This window comes from Cherax quadricarinatus, chromosome 73 (genome assembly GCF_038502225.1).
Source record: "Cherax quadricarinatus isolate ZL_2023a chromosome 73, ASM3850222v1, whole genome shotgun sequence".
Lineage (NCBI taxonomy): Eukaryota > Metazoa > Arthropoda > Malacostraca > Decapoda > Parastacidae > Cherax > Cherax quadricarinatus.
Genome location: NC_091364.1, coordinates 3045469 through 3065061, shown reverse-complemented (window position 1 = coordinate 3065061; position 19593 = coordinate 3045469).

The following is a 19593-nucleotide window of genomic DNA, read 5'->3' as shown; positions in this document are numbered from 1 at the left end:
ATTAATGATGAATTCACTTATAATGATTATAATACAATTATAATGTAAAACAATGTGCGGAATGGTGAAGAACTCTTGATCCGAGGAAGTGGAGCTACTCTTCCTCGACTCAAACCTGATTAAATTTCCATCCTCCCCCAGGGGTACTGTGATTCCCTGCGGGTTTAGTGCTTCCCAAACAATTGAGTAAAAAAAAAATAGGTTTGAAACATGTACTTGACTGTATGTGGTTGCTGGGGGTCGAGCCTCAGCTCCTGGCCCCTCCAGTGTCATGCTGACTTCATGGGAGAGGATGTCAGTGCAATGCTGGCTTTATGGGAGAGGATGTCAGTGCAATGCTGACTTCATGGGAGAGGATGTCAGTGCAATGCTGACTTTATGGGAGAGGATGTCAGTGCAATGCTGGCTTTATGGGAGAGGATGTCAGTGCAATGCTGGCTTTATGGGAGAGGATGTCAGTGCAATGCTGACTTTATGGGAGAGGATGTCAGTGCAATGCTGACTTTATGGGAGAGGATGTCAGTGCAATGCTGACTTTATGGGAGAGGATGTCAGTGCAATGCTGACTTTATGGGAGAGGATGTCAGTGCAATGCTGACTTCATAGGAGAGGATGTCAGTGCAATGCTGACTTTATGGGAGAGGATGTCAGTGCAATGCTGACTTCATGGGAGAGGGTTATCAGTGCATTGCTGACTTCGTGAGAAAGGATGTCAGCATTAGTACTCTCATCATACTCACTAGCTGACTGCAAATAACTTAGACTCATCCAGCATTAACTTCTGATGTGCGTCCGTAACGTCAGTCAGGTCGTTTTAGCTTGTTCCAGTGACAGTTGGTGTCAGCGTTACCTTGCTAACTATCGTTGCCTCCTGTTAACCACCTTGTTAAAGTTAAAATACCGTGTAAAAACCTACGCCAGCAAGAATTATACGAATTGCATTATACGGAATTTGCAGTAACATTGGATTTTAGAATGGGTTAACCGGTGTGGGGGAAAAGTGGGCACTTTTCGCCCATACCCTTCAAGTTAATATTCCCCCCCCCCACCCAGTGTTTACTTTCTGGCTGGTGGGGTTCAACAGTCAGTCTGAGACGATTGTATCCACGGTGTTAGTGAAGGAAGCGACACGGTGTTGACGACCTCGTTGACGGAACAAGTTAAGAAAGAACGACAAACTAGTGTGAGACGAGAGGACACTTGTAGACACTTGTAGACGCCTGTGGACACTTGTGGACTCTTATGGACACGTGAAGGCTACACCTGAGCTAAAATACAGTGTAAAGGAGATCTGCATCACACCTGTTGTGTGATCCAGGTGTGGCTGTGTGATCCAGGTGTGGCTGTGTGATCCAGGTGTGGCTGTGTGATCCAGGTGTGGCTGTGTGATCCAGGTGTGGCTGTGTGATCCAGGTGTGGCTGTGTAATCCAGGTGTGGCTTCAACTACCAGCTAAGTTACACCTCCTCCTTTAGGCTTCATAGGCACAGTCGCTCAAAAGTGCCAAACTGACTCGTAGGATAGATCTTTTGTTATATATATATATATATATATATATATATATATATATTTATATATATTTGTAAGCCAATATGTTATATAAATTCACATTTTTAACCAAGGCTACTTCTACCTATCCTTGTTAGGACCGATACATGGTCACACATATCATTCTATGTGCGGGGTATTTGTACAAGTTGGATTGAACGTCTACACGCGGACCAGGTCCAGGAAATTGCTGGGACAGCTCTTCAAAGCCGTACCGTGTGTCAATCATAGCTGTGACGGGGGTCTTTCACAGTGGATGCTGTGGACGTTTTTGGCCACAATTCACTTCATAAAACACCACTCCCACTGTCGAAGATTCTTCCCACTGAACAGAAACCAGCCTGTTGCATTTCCCGACTAAGTCCAACACGCAAATCTACCAAGATGGAATAACCGTTTCAAAATATGGATCATTCACGACCTGTGAGCTTTACTATCATACCATTGTCTCCAGGAGAACCATGGTAGCTATCCCTGGACTCTGGTACGTTGGAGACAATGGTGAGGCTCCTAGAAGATGGCAGGAGAAATATAATGTATATAATTCAAGGTAAGCGCTAAGCCCATGTGTGTTACTCAGCGCAAGACGTGGTGGAGGCTTGATCCTCCGTCTGCTGAGAACCAGACAGACGTGCTTCCTGTTTGTACTCGCCTGGATGTGCCAAGATGGCAAGGAGAGAAACATTGGTGGGAGTTGGTACTCAGTCACAAAGAAGGATGGAGATAATATAAAATACAAACATGATGGAAAAATAAACACAATGCAGTATTGACAACGTTTCGCCCACACAGTCGACGTTATCAAGTCACAAATAGATCTGTTTGTAACATGATACAGGCCACTGTGTGAGCGAAACGTTGTCAATAAAGGATTACATTAAAGAGCATTTGTGTTCATTTTCCCAAAGAAAGAACCGGAAAAGTGAGACACTTGTAAGAACACAAAAAAGGAGGAGCACTGCAGCAGGCCTACTGGCCCATACTAGGCACGTTCTTCTCAAAGCCAAACCACCCACTGTCAGCCTACCAAGACTCCCAACAATATATACCTAAAAATTACATATAAATCATTGCAAAAAAACACAGAAAACATTTACTTCAAATACAGTTTGCTGTATAGCCCTTGTGGCTTAGCGCTTCTTTTTTGATTATAATAATAATAATAATTCAAATACAGTAATATAATTTGTCTTACTTTTCTCCATAAAATGTAAGTTTCGATTAACATTGTGATAATTTACGCATTTTAACTAGAAAAAGATGTTTTGAGACTGACCGCGGGTTCAAGCCCCACCCGTGGTGTGGTTAGGTTTGCTTATGCAAGGGATGAGCCACAAGTTCGTCTCCCGCTTCTCCTCCACGGGAAAGAACGCATCAACTACCATGATAATTAAATGGTTATAACAATAAAACATAAGAAAGAAGGAACACTGCAACAGGCCTACTGACCCATGCGGAGCAGGTCCATGTCCCCCCCCCCGGATTAGCCCAATGACCCACTAAGTCTGATCATCTCCACTCAAGGATGGAGCACTGCACCAGACCCAGCAGCACAAACTAGTCAGGTCCAACTCACACCCACCCACACCCACTCATGTATTTATCTAACGTATTTTTAAAACTACACAACGTTTTAGCTTCTATAACTGTACTCGGGAGTTTGTTCCACTCATCCACAACCCTATTACCAAACCAGTGCTTTCCTATATCCTTTCTGAATCTGAATTTTTCCTTATGTTCTTATGTTAAATTTTAAAGGGGTTGACCTGTAAGCCAGCGGAAGGCTTCGGTCAGATGACCAAAAGCTCCAACGGCGGGTCATCATCTAAGACCCGCGTCAGGAAACACTCGTCCTGTTTTCTGACGAACCTTACCTAGGCTAACCTGGAAATAAATGGTATCAAATACCGACACAGTGGAAATATAAACACATATGCAGTATAATGTGAACCTTTATTGACAACGTTTCACCCACACAGTGGGCTTTTTCAAGTCACACACAGATCTACCTGGGGTGGAAGGTACGGGAGTATTTATAGTCTATCGTCTATAGTCTTGTAATAACTGCAACAAATTATATGTGGGCGAAACATCAAGAGACCTCCAAACACGTATTTCAGAACACCAATATGCAAGCAGGACTGACGATACAAGGAATACCTGTGTACAACATCGCAATTCACACAACCATTTAATTAACTACAGAAACTCAAGACTTATCGCCACAGAAGACAACACTCAATACAGAAGAATCCTGGAATCATCGCTTATCTCTATAACCAACAATTTCAACCAGAACAACGGCTTCTATAACATAGCTGAACCACTCGCCAAGAAACTTCTTCATCGCTATCCCACATAAGAACATAGAACACTGCAGAAGGTCTACTCACAACTTGTCCAAGCTACCCAAGACTCTATAACTCCACCTGGTAGATCATCAGATGCAGCATTCTCCACCTGACCTCAACATTCTGAACCTGACTATAAACACTCCCGTACCTTCCACCCCAGGTAGATCTGTGTGTGACTTGAAAAAGCCCACTGTGTAGGTGAAACGTTGTCAATAAAGGTTCACATTATACTGCATATGTGTTTATATTTCCACTAGGCTAACCTACCATGATTAACCATGGCATGGAATTAACCCGAAATTCTAGGAAAGATTCATTTTTTTTATTTAGGAAAACATAATATAACAGCAGTGTACTGCTACCTTACTCTTATATGTTGGGATCAGTAGTGCCATCCTGAGCTGGCACACTTCAGTAGTGCCATCCTGAGCTGGCACACTTCAGTAGTGCCATCCTGAGCTGGCACACTTCAGTAGTGCCATCCTGAGCTGGCACACTTCAGTAGTGCCATCCTGAGCTGGCACACTTCAGTAGTGCCATCCTGAGCTGGCACACTTCAGTAGTGCCATCCTGAGCTGGCACACTTCAGTAGTGCCATCCTGAGCTGGCACACTTCAGTAGTGCCATCCTGAGCTGGCACACTTCAGTAGTGCCATCCTGAGCTGGCACACTTCAGTAGTGCCATCCTGAGCTGGCACACTTCAGTAGTGCCATCCTGAGCTGGCACACTTCAGTAGTGCCATCCTGAGCTGGCACACTTCAGTAGTGCCATCCTGAGCTGGCACACTTCAGTAGTGCCATCCTGAGCTGGCACACTTCAGTAGTGCCATCCTGAGCTGGCACACTTCAGTAGTGCCAACCTGAGCTGGCACACTTCAGTAGTGCCATCCTGAGCTGGCACACTTCAGTAGTGCCATCCTGAGCTGGCACACTTCAGTAGTGCCATCCTGAGCTGGCACACTTCAGTAGTGCCATCCTGAGCTGGCACACTTCAGTAGTGCCATCCTGAGCTGACACACTTCAGTAGTGCCATCCTGAGCTGACACACTTCAGTAGTGCCATCCTGAGCTGGCACACTTCAGTAGTGCCATCGTGAGCTGACACACTTCAGTAGTGCCATCCTGAGCTGACACACTTCAGTAGTGCCATCCTGAGCTGGCACACTTCAGTAGTGCCATCCTGAGCTGGCACACTTCAGTAGTGCCATCCTGAGCTGGCACACTTCAGTAGTGCCATCCTGAGCTGACACACTTCAGTAGTGCCATCCTGAGCTGACACACTTCAGTAGTGCCATCCTGAGCTGGCACACTTCAGTAGTGCCATCGTGAGCTGACACACTTCAGTAGTGCCATCCTGAGCTGACACACTTCAGTAGTGCCATCGTGAGCTGACACACTTCAGTAGTGCCATCCTGAGCATTAACTGCATTAACGATAAACAACTATAGCAACTGCAAGAGTGTGGGTGCAACATGGCCCCAGTGACCACGTAATCATGTTTCAAGACCTGCACACTGAACTACCTTCATGCAACACATACTGAGACCCTGCAAGGTTCTTGAGCCACTGTTCTAACTCCCTGAGGGATTACTGTAATCCCAATTTTAGGGACTGAGGTATCCTTGATAGTTGATATACCTTGATAGTTGGTATACCTTGATAGTTGATATACTTTGATAGTTGGTATACCTTGATAGTTGGTATACCTTGATAGTTGATATGCCTTGATAGTTGGTATACCTTGATAGTTGATATACCTTGATAGTTGATATGCCTTGATAGTTGGTATACCTTGACAGTTGGTTTACCTTGATAGTTGGTATACCGTGATAGTTGGTATACCTTGATAGTTGGTATACCTTGATAGTTGGTATACCGTGCTAGTTGGTATACCTTGATAGTTGGTATACCTTGATAGTTGGTATACCTTGATAGCTGGTATATCTTGATAGCTGGTATAACTTGATAGTTGGTAAACCTTGATAGTTGATATACCTTGATAGCTGGTATACCTTGATAGCTGGTATACCTTGATAGCTGGTATACCTTGATAGTTGGTATACCTTGATAGTTGGTATACCTTGATAGCTGGTATACATTGATAGATGGTATACCTTGATAGCTGGTATCCCTCGATAGCTGGTGTACCTTGATAGCTGGTACACCTTGATAGTTGATAGTTGGTATACCTTGATAGCTGGTATACCTTGATTGCTGGTATACCTTGATAGCTGGTATACCTTGATAGCTGGTATACCTTGATAGTTGGTATACCTTGATGGTTGGTGTACCTTGATAGCTGGTATACCTTGATAGCTGGTATACCTTGATAGCTGGTATACCTTGATAGCTGGTATACCTTGATAGTTGATATACCTTGATAGCTGGTATCCCTTGATAGCTGGTTTCCCTTGATAGCTGGTATACCTTGATAGTTGGTATACCTTGATAGTTGGTATACCTTGATAGCTGGTATCCCTTGATAGCTGGTATACCTTGATAGTTGATAGTTGGTATACCTTGATAGTTGGTATACCTTGATAGTTGGTATACCTTGATAGCTGGTATACCTTGATAGCTGGTATACCTTGATAGCTAGTATACCTTGATAGTTGGTATACCTTGATAGTTGGTATACCTTGATAGCTGGTATACCTTGATAGCTGGTATACCTTGATAGTTGGTATACCTTGATAGCTGGTATACCTTGATAGCTGGTATACCTTGATAGTTGGTATACCTTGATAGCTGGTATACCTTGATAGCTGGTATACCTTGATAGTTGGTATACCTTGATAGCTGGTATACCTTGATAGTTGGTATACCTTGATGGTTGGTATACCTTGATGGTTGGTATACCTTGATGGTTGGTATACCTTGATGGTTGGTATACCTTGATGGTTGGTATACATAATATATACTGCCTTAATGACTCTCGTTTATTATTATTATTATTGTTTATCGTTATTTGAAAATATCTAAACCCACATGGGTCAGTGTTGACTGACCCTCGTGTAGTCGATAGGCTTCAAACTCTCCCTCTCCTCCAATTATTTTAATTACTTTACACAGTGGCATTGATTAGTAAGCTGAATAATGATTAATTCATCAATAATTCGATGCTGATTTACCCCATGTGATTACTCAGATCAAATAATTATGAGCTAATCAATAATTGATAATTTTTATGTTAGCGTAAAAAAATGATTTGATGCCGGCGAAGGGTTCTTGATTCTAGGACTTGGAGCTTCCCGTCCGTTCCTCGGATCAAACCTGAGTGCCTTCCATTCCCCTAGGGGATCTTTGATCCCCCTCCCCCTAGGGGGGTGTCGTTAGACACTCGGCAATAAATGTGTGTGGTTGCAGGGGTCGATTCACAGCTCCTGGTCCCGTTTCTTTGCTGGTCGCTACTAGGTCCAGTCCTTGCTGCGTGAGCTTTATCGTACCTCTTCTTAAAGCTATGTATGGATCCTGCCTCTACTGTGTGTACGCACCTATTTGTACTCACCTATTTGTGGTTGCAAGGGTCGAGTCATAGCTCCTGTGTGTGTGTGTGTGTGTGTGTGTGTGTGTGTGTGTGTGTACAGTGAGAAACTGTATATACCGCCAAAGATAACTATCTCGTATATATGTTGAGAGAAATTCCTGAAGATACGCAACACAGTGTATATACCATGAAAGAAACTTACCTCAGTGTATATACCATGAACGGGTGATCAGCTGCTTAGTGGAGTTTAAAATCTATCGACTACACGAGGGTCATTAAGGCTGCATGTCGACTGTTCACCACCAGTCAAGAATACTTTATACCTTAAAAGAGAATTAAACTCTGTGTATGTAAAAGGATTAAGATAATCTCTGTGTATACACGGAGAGACATACACCTCTCAGTGTATACACGGAGAGACATACACCTGTCAGTGTATACACGGAGAGACATACACCTGTCAGTGTATACACGGAGAGACATACACCTGTCAGTGTATACACGGAGAGACATACACCTGTCAGTGTATACACGGAGAGACATACACCTGTCAGTGTATACACGGAGAGACATACACCTCTCAGTGTATACACGGAGAGACATACACCTGTCAGTGTATACACGGAGAGACATACACCTGTCAGTGTATACACGGAGAGACATACACCTGTCAGTGTATACACGGAGAGACATACACCTGTCAGTGTATACACGGAGAGACATACACCTCTCAGTGTATACACGGAGAGACATACACCTGTCAGTGTATACACGGAGAGACATACACCTGTCAGTGTATACACGGAGAGACATACACCTGTCAGTGTATACACGGAGAGACATACACCTGTCAGTGTATACACGGAGAGACATACACCTCTCAGTGTATACACGGAGAGACATACACCTGTCAGTGTATACACGGAGAGACATACACCTGTCAGTGTATACACGGAGAGACATACACCTCTCAGTGTATACACGGAGAGACATACACCTCTCAGTGTATATACGGAGAGACATACACCTCTCAGTGTATATACGGAGAGACATACACCTCTCAGTGTATACACGGAGAGACATACACCTCTCAGTGTATACACGGAGAGACATACACTTCTCAGTGTATACATGGAGAGACATACACCTCTCAGTGTATACACGGAGAGACATACACTTCTTAGTGTATACATGGAGAGACATACACCTCTTAGTGTATACATGGAGAGACATACACCTCTTAGTGTATACATGGAGAGACATACACCTCTCAGTGTATACATGGAGAGACATACACCTCTCAGTGTATACATGGAGAGACATACACCTCTTAGTGTATACATGGAGAGACATACACCTCTCAGTGTATACATGGAGAGACATACACCTCTCAGTGTATACACGGAGAGACATACACCTCTCAGTGTATACATGGAGAGACATACACCTCTCAGTGTATACACGGAGAGACATACACCTCTCAGTGTATACACGGAGAGACATACACCTCTCAGTGTATACATGGAGAGACATACACCTCTTAGTGTTCAAACATTATCTCTCAGTCCACAGCAGGATCCAAACTTGCACACACTGTATCAAGGTACACAGTACTTTCGCCTCTCAGCCAGATCCCAGAGCCCTGGCTGAGTGACGAAAGTATTGTGCACTTTGATACAGTGTACAGGTTCGGATCCTGTTGTAGACTGACAGATAATGCTTGTTAAAAATTCTCCCGTTTGCGAATTAAGCGCCTATAGTTGTTTATATGCTATACTGACCATGCAAGATGCATTGCAGACAAGAATGCATATATTTGCCCTACAGAACAAGCGGTTTAATAAGACACACAAGCGTCCCGTAGCTCGGTTGGTAGCGCTCTCAGCTCACACAGTGAGGTCCTTGGTTCGATCCCCGGTACGAGTGGAAAGATTGGCGGCGTGTTTCCTTAAAACACCTGCTGTCCATGTTCACCTAGCAGTAAGTAGGTTCTTGGGTGATAGTTGAGTGGTGTGAGTCGCATCCTGGGAATAAAAATAACCAGGAACATTCATATAGTAATATGTCACTGATGTCAGCTATGGTCTGTATAAGTTGTATCATGTACTTGTAGAAATAAAGATTATTATTATTATTATTATTATTATTATTATTATTATTATTATTATATTATTATTATTATTCAACTTGTCGGCTTTATGAACTATTTATCAAGCAATTAGCGAGGCAACATTTCGCTCTGCGTTGATCCTTATGAAGAGACCTACACGGGGGGGGGGGGAGAACGTTTTCCCCACAAAAGCTCTCCCTGAGGCTCTTGAGTTTCGCCAGCATCAAAACAGTCCATCTGCCGCAGACCAGAGTCAACAACACAGGCTCCAGGTGGTGACTAAATACCACCTCGGAATACGAACTTAATTCATTCCAGAAGGCTGTTCGAGTGCCGATACCGAACGAATTTGTTCCTATAATGAATAATGTAAATTAGATTAATCCATTTCAGACCCCCAAAAATACACTTACAAAAACACTTACATAAATACACTTACATAACTATTCGAATTTCGAGCTGTTCGTAACCCGAGGTGCTGCTATATATTGACAAAAAAAAGCTGACATGAGTTATAAATATCCTCTCTGACAGAAAGCTCTCTAAGCATCAATGATTTCCGAGGACACAGCATCTCTCTGGGGGCCCACGGCTCGTTAAATGATTTCATTTCACAATTATAAATACGTAGATCTTTGATTCATGATGCCAGCATATTTGATCAAAGATGCGTGTGTATGTATTATTAAGTACGCGTAAATGAGTTGTTAAAGATCCCTAGATATTATAGTTCAGTGTTTTATTACGATGGGGTAATTAGATGTCCCTGGAGGAACAGGGACATCTAATTACCCCATGTCGGGTATATATGTCGTGTCGAATGGGTAAAACTGGTCAATTAGCAAGAACTCCTTTAAAATTAAGTCCTTTCTAAAAAAATTTTGTTATACTTTTAAGGATATATATTTTTTTATATATGTTAGTGTAAAAAAAATAATAATTTTGTACCAAAAAACACTTAGAAAACTTACCTAACCTTATTATAAGTTTACAATAATTTAATAATAGACAAACACAATAAAACATATTTTTATCGTTAGGTTCAGAATGATTTTTGCCAAATTAGTGCATACACAAATTTTCGCTAGCCTTATTCGGCAAGAAGAGCGTTGCTTTTTAAACCAAAATCGCAAGTTTTACCTACTCGGAATGACATTATGTGTGTGTGTGTGTGTGTGTGTGTGTGTGTATGTCTCTGTGTGTGTATATGTCTGTGTGTATGTGTGTGTGTGTGTTTGTGTATGTGCGTGTCTGTGTGTGTGTGTGTGTGTATGTCTGTGTGTGTATATGTCTGTGTGTGTGTGTGTATGTGTTTGTTTGTGTGTGTGTGTGTGTGTGTGTGTGTGTGTCAGCAGTCGTGGGGTGACTGCTACTCTCACTCTCCAATTTTCCCCTAAAATGGAACTGCCCCGGAGAATTGGGGCCAAATTTCCCAAGTGGACCTCTCAAAATTGAAGGTAAGAGGGAGGAGGGGAAGGATAGAGAGGGGGACGAGGTGGAAATGGAAGGACAGGGAGACGGGTGTTGGGTTAGACATTGGGGGAGAGGGAGGGGAGAGGGAGGGGGGAGAGAGAGGGGAGAGGGAGGGGAGATATGTTAGGCACAGTATATGTTTGAGATATGGCTCTTCTGTCTGTTGCTGAGAAGGAAGAATAGGAAGGTGAGGAAGGGACAGTAATGGCTAGTTGACCTATCCTCCCTGGAGGCTGTGGTGGGGTGGGGTGATCTATCCTCCCTGGAGGCTGTGGTGGGGTGGAGTGATCTATCCTCACTGGAGGCTGTGGTGCGGTGGAGTGATCTAACCTCCATGGAGGCTGTGGTCGGGTGGGGTGATCTATCCTCCCTGGAGGCTGTGGTGGGGTGGAGTGATCTATCCTCCCTGGAGGCTGTGGTGCGGTGGAGTGATCTAACCTCCATGGAGGCTGTGGTGGGGTGGAGTGATCTATCCTCTCTGGAGGCTGTGGTGGGGTGGGGTGATCTATCCTCCCTGGAGGCTGTGGTGGGGTGGGGTGATCTATCCTCCCTGGAGGCTGTGGTGGGGTGGGGTGATCTATCCTCCCTGGAGGCTATGGTGGGGTGGAGTGATCTATCCTCCCTGGAGGCTGTGGTGGGGTGGAGTGATCTATCCTCCCTGGAGGCTGTGGTGGGGCGGAGTGATCTATCCTCCCTGGAGGCTGTGGTGGGGTGGGGTGATCTATCCTTCCTGGAGGCTGTGGTGGGGTGGGGTGATCTACCCTTCCTGGAGGCTGTGGTGGGGTGGAGTGATCTATCCTCCCTGGAGGCTGTGGTGAGGTGGGGTGATCTATCCTCCCTGGAGGCTGTGGTGGGGTGGAGTGATCTATCCTCCCTGGAGGCTGTGGTGGGGTGGAGTGATCTATCCTCCCTGGAGGCTGTGGTGGGGTGGGGTGATCTATACTCCCTGGAGGCTGTGGTGGGGTGGGGTGATCTATCCTCCCTGGAGGCTGTGGTGGGGTGGGGTGATCTATACTCCCTGGAGGCTGTGGTGGGGTGGAGTGATCTATCCTCCCTGAAGGTTGTGGTGGGGTGGAGTGATCTATCCTCCCTGGAGGCTGTGGTGGGGTGATCTATCCTTCCGGGAGGCTGTGGTGGGGTGGAGTGATCTATCCTCCCTGGAGGCTGTGGTGGGGTGATCTATCCTCCCTGGAGGCTGTGGTGGGGTGGAGTGATCTATCCTCCCTGGAGGCTGTGGTGGGGTGATCTATCCTTCCGGGAGGCTGTGGTGGGGTGGAGTGATCTATCCTCCCTGGAGGCTGTGGTGGGGTGGAGTGATCTATCCTCCCTGGAGGCTGTGGTGGGGTGATCTATCCTTCCGGGAGGCTGTGGTGGGGTGGAGTGATCTATCCTCCCTGAAGGCTGTGGTGGGGTGGAGTGATCTATCCTCCCTGGAGGCTGTGGTGGGGTGATCTATCCTTCCGGGAGGCTGTGGTGGGGTGGAGTGATCTATCCTCCCTGGAGGCTGTGGTGGGGTGGAGTGATCTATCCTCCCTGGAGGCTGTGGTGGGGTGGGGTGATCTATCCTCCCTGGAGGCTGTGGTGGGGTGGGGTGATCTATCCTCCCTGGAGGCTGTGGTGGGGTGGGGTGATCTATCCTCCATGGAGGCTGTGGTGGGGTGGGGTGATCTATCCTCCCTGGAGGCTGTGGTGGGGGGTGATTTATCCTCTCTGGAGGCTGTGGTGAGGTGGAGTGATCTATCCTCCCTGGAGGCTGTGGTGGGGTGGAGTGATCTATCCTCCCTGGAGGCTGTGGTGGGGTGGAGTGATCTATTCTCCCTGGAGGCTGTGGTGGGGTGGAGTGATCTATCCTCCCTGGAGGCTGTGGTGGGGTGGGGTGATCTATCCTCCCAGGAGGCTGTGGTGGGGTGGAGTGATCTATCCTCCCAGGAGGCTGTGGTGGGGTGGAGTGATCTATCCTCCCTGGAGGCTGTGGTGGGGTGGGGTGATCTATCCTCCCTGGAGGCTCTGGTGGGGTGGAGTGATCTATCCTCCCTGGAGGCTGAGGTGGTGTGATCTATCCTCCCTGGAGGCTGTGGTGGGGTGGGGTGATCTATCCTCCCTGGAGGCTGTGGTGGGGTGGGGTGATCTATCCTTCCTGGAGGCTCGGTGAGGTGGGGTGATCTATCATCCCAGGAGGCTGTGGTGGGGTGGAGTGATCTATCCTCCCTGGAGGCTGTGGTGGGGTGGGGTAATCTATCCTCCCTGGAGGCTGTGGTGGGGTGGGGTAATCTATCCTCCCTGGAGGCTGTGGTGGGGTGGGGTAATCTATCCTCCCTGGAGGCTGTGGTGGGGTGGAGTGATCTATCCTCCCTGGAGGCTGTGGTGGGGTGGAGTGATCTATCCTCCCTGGAGGCTGTGGTGGGGTGGAGTGATCTATTCTCCCTGGAGGCTGTGGTGGGGTGGAGTGATCTATTCTCCCTGGAGGCTGTGGTGGGGTGGAGTGATCTATCCTCCCTGGAGGCTGTGGTGGGGTGGGGTGATCTATCCTCCCTGGAGGCTGTGGTGGGGTGGAGTGATCTATCCTCCCAGGAGGCTGTGGTGGGGTGGAGTGATCTATCCTCCCTGGAGGCTGTGGTGGGGTGGGGTGATCTATCCTCCCTGGAGGCTCTGGTGGGGTGGAGTGATCTATCCTCCCTGGAGGCTGAGGTGGTGTGATCTATCCTCCCTGGAGGCTGTGGTGGGGTGGGGTGATCTATCCTCCCTGGAGGCTCTGGTGGGGTGGAGTGATCTATCCTCCCTGGAGGCTGAGGTGGTGTGATCTATCCTCCCTGGAGGCTGTGGTGTGGTGGGGTCATCTATCCTCCCTGGAGGCTGTGGTGGGGTGGGGTTATCTATCCTCCCTGGAGGCTGTGGTGGGGTGGTGTGATCTATCCTCCCTGGAGGCTGTGGGGGGGTGGGGTAATCTATCCTCCATGGAGGCTGTGGTGGGGTGGGGTAATCTATCCTCCCTGGAGGCTCTGGTGGGGTGGAGTGATCTATCCTCCCTGGAGGCTGAGGTGGTGTGATCTATCCTCCCTGGAGGCTGTGGTGGGGTGGGGTGATCTATCCTCCCTGGAGGCTCTGGTGGGGTGGAGTGATCTATCCTCCCTGGAGGCTGAGGTGGTGTGATCTATCCTCCCTGGAGGCTGTGGTGGGGTGGGGTAATCTATCCTCCCTGGAGGCTGTGGTGGGGTGGGGTAATCTATCCTCCCTGGAGGCTGTGGTGGGGTGGGGTGATCTATCCTCCCTGGAGGCTGTGGTGGGGTGGGGTAATCTATCCTCCATGGAGGCTGTGGTGGGGTGGGGTAATCTATCCTCCCTGGAGGCTCTGGTGGGGTGGAGTGATCTATCCTCCCTGGAGGCTGAGGTGGTGTGATCTATCCTCCCTGGAGGCTGTGGTGGGGTGGGGTGATCTATCCTCCCTGGAGGCTCTGGTGGGGTGGAGTGATCTATCCTCCCTGGAGGCTGAGGTGGTGTGATCTATCCTCCCTGGAGGCTGTGGTGGGGTGGGGTAATCTATCCTCCCTGGAGGCTGTGGTGAGGTGGGGTAATCTATCCTCCCTGGAGGCTGTGGTGGGGTGGGGTGATCTATCCTCCCTGGAGGCTGTGGTGGGGTGGGGTAATCTATCCTCCATGGAGGCTGTGGTGGGGTGGGGTAATCTATCCTCCCTGGAGGCTGTGGTGGGGTGGAGTGATCTATCCTCCCTGGAGGCTGTGGTGGGGTGGGGTAATCTATCCTCCCTGGAGGCTGTGGTGGGGTGGGGTAATCTATCCTCCCTGGAGGCTGTGGTGGGGTGGAGTGATCTATCCTCCCTGGAGGCTGTGGTGGGGTGGAGTGATCTATCCTCCCTGGAGGCTATGGTGGAGTGGAGTGATCTATCCTCCCTGGCTGTGGTGGGGTGGGGTGATCTATACTCCCTGGAGGCTGTGGTGGGGTGGGGTGATCTATCCTTCCTGGAGGCTCTGGTGGGGTGGAGTGATCTATCCTCCCTGGAGGCTGTGGTGGGGTGGGGTAATCTATCCTCCCTGGAGGCTGTGGTGGGGTGGGGTAATCTATCCTCCCTGGAAGCTGTGGTGGAGTGATCTATCCTCCCTGGAAGCTGTGGTGGAGTGATCTATCCTCCATGGAGGCTGTGGTGGAGTGGAGTGATCTATCCTCCCCGGAGGCTGTGGTGGGGTGGAGTGATCTATCCTTCCTGGAGGCTGTGGTGGGGTGGAGTGATCTATCCTCCCTGGAGGCTGTGGTGGGGTGGGGTAATCTATCCTCCCTGGAGGCTGCGGTGGGGTGGAGTGATCTATTCTCCCTGGAGGCTGTGGTGGTGTGGAGTGATCTATCCTCCCTGGAGGGTGTAGTGGGGTGGAGTGACCTATACTCCCTGGAGGGTGTGGTGGGGTGGAGTGATCTATACTCCCTGGAGGCTGTGGTGGGGTGGGGTGATCTATCCTCCCTGGAGGCTGTGGTGGGGTGGGGTAATCTATCCTCCCTGGAGGCTGTGGTGGAGTGATCTATCCTCCATGGAGGCTGTGGTGGAGTGGAGTGATCTATCCTCCTCGGAGGCTGGGGTGGAGTAGGGGTGATCTATCCTCCCTGGAGGCTGGGGTGGAGTTGTTGTGATCTATCCTCCCTGGAGGCTGGGGTGGGGTGGGATGATCTATCCTTCCTGGAGGCTCGGTGAGGTGGGGTGATCTATCATCCCAGGAGGCTGTGGTGGGGTGGAGTGATCTATCCTCCCTGGAGGCTGTGGTGGGGTGGGGTAATCTATCCTCCCTGGAGGCTGTGGTGGGGTGGGGTAATCTATCCTCCCTGGAGGCTGTGGTGGGGTGGGGTAATCTATCCTCCCTGGAGGCTGTGGTGGGGTGGAGTGATCTATCCTCCCTGGAGGCTGTGGTGGGGTGGAGTGATCTATCCTCCCTGGAGGCTGTGGTGGGGTGGAGTGATCTATTCTCCCTGGAGGCTGTGGTGGGGTGGAGTGATCTATTCTCCCTGGAGGCTGTGGTGGGGTGGAGTGATCTATCCTCCCTGGAGGCTGTGGTGGGGTGGGGTGATCTATCCTCCCTGGAGGCTTTGGTGGGGTGGAGTGATCTATCCTCCCAGGAGGCTGTGGTGGGGTGGAGTGATCTATCCTCCCTGGAGGCTGTGGTGGGGTGGGGTGATCTATCCTCCCTGGAGGCTCTGGTGGGGTGGAGTGATCTATCCTCCCTGGAGGCTGAGGTGGTGTGATCTGTCCTCCCTGGAGGCTGTGGTGGGGTGGGGTGATCTATCCTCCCTGGAGGCTCTGGTGGGGTGGAGTGATCTATCCTCCCTGGAGGCTGAGGTGGTGTGATCTATCCTCCCTGGAGGCTGTGGTGGGGTGGGGTAATCTATCCTCCCTGGAGGCTGTGGTGGGGTGAGGTAATCTATCCTCCCTGGAGGCTGTGGTGGGTTGGGGTGATCTATCCTCCCTGGAGGCTGTGGTGGGGTGGGGTAATCTATCCTCCCTGGAGGCTGTGGTGGGGTGGGGTAATCTATCCTCCCTGGAGGCTGTGGTGGGGTGGAGTGATCTATCCTCCCTGGAGGCTGTGGTGGGGTGGGGTAATCTATCCTCCCTGGAGGCTCTGGTGGGGTGGAGTGATCTATCCTCCCTGGAGGCTGAGGTGGTGTGATCTATCCTCCCTGGAGGCTGTGGTGGGGTGGGGTAATCTATCCTCCCTGGAGGCTGTGGTGGGGTGGGGTAATCTATCCTCCCTGGAGGCTGTGGTGGGGTGGGGTGATCTATCCTCCCTGGAGGCTGTGGTGGGGTGGGGTAATCTATCCTCCATGGAGGCTGTGGTGGGGTGGGGTAATCTATCCTCCCTGGAGGCTCTGGTGGGGTGGAGTGATCTATCCTCCCTGGAGGCTGAGGTGGTGTGATCTATCCTCCCTGGAGGCTGTGGTGGGGTGGGGTGATCTATCCTCCCTGGAGGCTCTGGTGGGGTGGAGTGATCTATCCTCCCTGGAGGCTGAGGTGGTGTGATCTATCCTCCCTGGAGGCTGTGGTGGGGTGGGGTAATCTATCCTCCCTGGAGGCTGTGGTGGGGTGGGGTAATCTATCCTCCCTGGAGGCTGTGGTGGGGTGGGGTGATCTATCCTCCCTGGAGGCTGTGGTGGGGTGGGGTAATCTATCCTCCATGGAGGCTGTGGTGGGGTGGGGTAATCTATCCTCCCTGGAGGCTCTGGTGGGGTGGAGTGATCTATCCTCCCTGGAGGCTGAGGTGGTGTGATCTATCCTCCCTGGAGGCTGTGGTGGGGTGGGGTGATCTATCCTCCCTGGAGGCTCTGGTGGGGTGGAGTGATCTATCCTCCCTGGAGGCTGAGGTGGTGTGATCTATCCTCCCTGGAGGCTGTGGTGGGGTGGGGTAATCTATCCTCCCTGGAGGCTGTGGTGAGGTGGGGTAATCTATCCTCCCTGGAGGCTGTGGTGGGGTGGGGTGATCTATCCTCCCTGGAGGCTGTGGTGGGGTGGGGTAATCTATCCTCCATGGAGGCTGTGGTGGGGTGGGGTAATCTATCCTCCCTGGAGGCTGTGGTGGGGTGGAGTGATCTATCCTCCCTGGAGGCTGTGGTGGGGTGGGGTAATCTATCCTCCCTGGAGGCTGTGGTGGGGTGGGGTAATCTATCCTCCCTGGAGGCTGTGGTGGGGTGGAGTGATCTATCCTCCCTGGAGGCTGTGGTGGGGTGGAGTGATCTATCCTCCCTGGAGGCTATGGTGGAGTGGAGTGATCTATCCTCCCTGGCTGTGGTGGGGTGGGGTGATCTATACTCCCTGGAGGCTGTGGTGGGGTGGGGTGATCTATCCTTCCTGGAGGCTCTGGTGGGGTGGAGTGATCTATCCTCCCTGGAGGCTGTGGTGGGGTGGGGTAATCTATCCTCCCTGGAGGCTGTGGTGGGGTGGGGTAATCTATCCTCCCTGGAAGCTGTGGTGGAGTGATCTATCCTCCCTGGAAGCTGTGGTGGAGTGATCTATCCTCCATGGAGGCTGTGGTGGAGTGGAGTGATCTATCCTCCCCGGAGGCTGTGGTGGGGTGGAGTGATCTATCCTTCCTGGAGGCTGTGGTGGGGTGGAGTGATCTATCCTCCCTGGAGGCTGTGGTGGGGTGGGGTAATCTATCCTCCCTGGAGGCTGCGGTGGGGTGGAGTGATCTATTCTCCCTGGAGGCTGTGGTGGTGTGGAGTGATCTATCCTCCCTGGAGGGTGTAGTGGGGTGGAGTGACCTATACTCCCTGGAGGGTGTGGTGGGGTGGAGTGATCTATACTCCCTGGAGGCTGTGGTGGGGTGGGGTGATCTATCCTCCCTGGAGGCTGTGGTGGGGTGGGGTAATCTATCCTCCCTGGAGGCTGTGGTGGAGTGATCTATCCTCCATGGAGGCTGTGGTGGAGTGGAGTGATCTATCCTCCTCGGAGGCTGGGGTGGAGTAGGGGTGATCTATCCTCCCTGGAGGCTGGGGTGGAGTTGTTGTGATCTATCCTCCCTGGAGGCTGGGGTGGGGTGGGATGATCTATCCTTCCTGGAGGCTCGGTGAGGTGGGGTGATCTATCATCCCAGGAGGCTGTGGTGGGGTGGAGTGATCTATCCTCCCTGGAGGCTGTGGTGGGGTGGGGTAATCTATCCTCCCTGGAGGCTGTGGTGGGGTGGGGTAATCTATCCTCCCTGGAGGCTGTGGTGGGGTGGGGTAATCTATCCTCCCTGGAGGCTGTGGTGGGGTGGAGTGATCTATCCTCCCTGGAGGCTGTGGTGGGGTGGAGTGATCTATCCTCCCTGGAGGCTGTGGTGGGGTGGAGTGATCTATTCTCCCTGGAGGCTGTGGTGGGGTGGAGTGATCTATTCTCCCTGGAGGCTGTGGTGGGGTGGAGTGATCTATCCTCCCTGGAGGCTGTGGTGGGGTGGGGTGATCTATCCTCCCTGGAGGCTTTGGTGGGGTGGAGTGATCTATCCTCCCAGGAGGCTGTGGTGGGGTGGAGTGATCTATCCTCCCTGGAGGCTGTGGTGGGGTGGGGTGATCTATCCTCCCTGGAGGCTCTGGTGGGGTGGAGTGATCTATCCTCCCTGGAGGCTGAGGTGGTGTGATCTGTCCTCCCTGGAGGCTGTGGTGGGGTGGGGTGATCTATCCTCCCTGGAGGCTCTGGTGGGGTGGAGTGATCTATCCTCCCTGGAGGCTGAGGTGGTGTGATCTATCCTCCCTGGAGGCTGTGGTGGGGTGGGGTAATCTATCCTCCCTGGAGGCTGTGGTGGGGTGAGGTAATCTATCCTCCCTGGAGGCTGTGGTGGGTTGGGGTGATCTATCCTCCCTGGAGGCTGTGGTGGGGTGGGGTAATCTATCCTCCCTGGAGGCTGTGGTGGGGTGGGGTAATCTATCCTCCCTGGAGGCTGTGGTGGGGTGGAGTGATCTATCCTCCCTGGAGGCTGTGGTGGGGTTTGGTAATCTATCCTCCCTGGAGGCTGTGGTGGGGTGGGGTAATCTATCCTCCCTGGAGGCTGTGGTGGGGTGGAGTGATCTATCCTCCCTGGAGGCTGTGGTGGGGTGGAGTGATCTATCCTCCCTGGAGGCTATGGTGGAGTGGAGTGATCTATCCTCCCTGGCTGT